General features: G+C 33.8%; 1 non-coding gene across 1 annotated transcript; it reads left to right on the top strand.

The window, feature by feature from the left end:
• Nucleotides 1-120, top strand: LOC130996460 (U5 spliceosomal RNA). The gene has a single exon (XR_009092633.1). It is a non-coding gene; the product is annotated as a U5 spliceosomal RNA (small nuclear RNA).
• The last annotated feature ends 466 nt before the right edge of the window (nt 121-586 follow it).

Below are 586 nucleotides of genomic sequence, written 5' to 3'. Positions count from 1 at the left end.
AGCTGCGCGTCGAGCACATAGCGAACTATTCTTTCGCCTTTTACTAAAGAATACCGTGTGCTCGTCGCAATTCAAGCAGCATACGCCATTTTTTGGAGGGTTTTTTCTCTTTTGGAGAAACCCAACAATTCTTATCATCAAATTTTGTTACTTGTTTGGAGCAGTCTTGTAATATGCTACGTTTGTTTATATTATATGAAACAATAAATTGCTAATCGACGTGTAATAAACCCAGTTTCTCTTTATTATTGAGTGTGTGAAAGATAGTAAATATTCAAGCCAATACATTCTTTCACAAACAAAATGTAAACAAATAACTCTCTAGGTATGAACATCAACCTTAATAATTTTCATTTATTTATATGTATTCAAACACAAAATCTCCTGTGCACTCGGGTCGTACCCGACCCGGATACTGACCCGAATCTAACCCAATTAGACTATCCTACTCAAATGTCAAGTGTTACTGTTATTTCGATATAATGTTAGTGTCATTTACACGTAGTGTTAGTTTCATTTCTTATTTTTGAAATAGTGTCATTTATAAATCAAAATAGTGTTAGTGTCATTCCAAGATCGTGTTACT

This window comes from Salvia miltiorrhiza, chromosome 7 (assembly GCF_028751815.1).
Source record: "Salvia miltiorrhiza cultivar Shanhuang (shh) chromosome 7, IMPLAD_Smil_shh, whole genome shotgun sequence".
Lineage (NCBI taxonomy): Eukaryota > Viridiplantae > Streptophyta > Magnoliopsida > Lamiales > Lamiaceae > Salvia > Salvia miltiorrhiza.
Note: the sequence above shows the minus strand (reverse complement) of the source record. Positions and strands in the feature narration are given on the sequence as shown.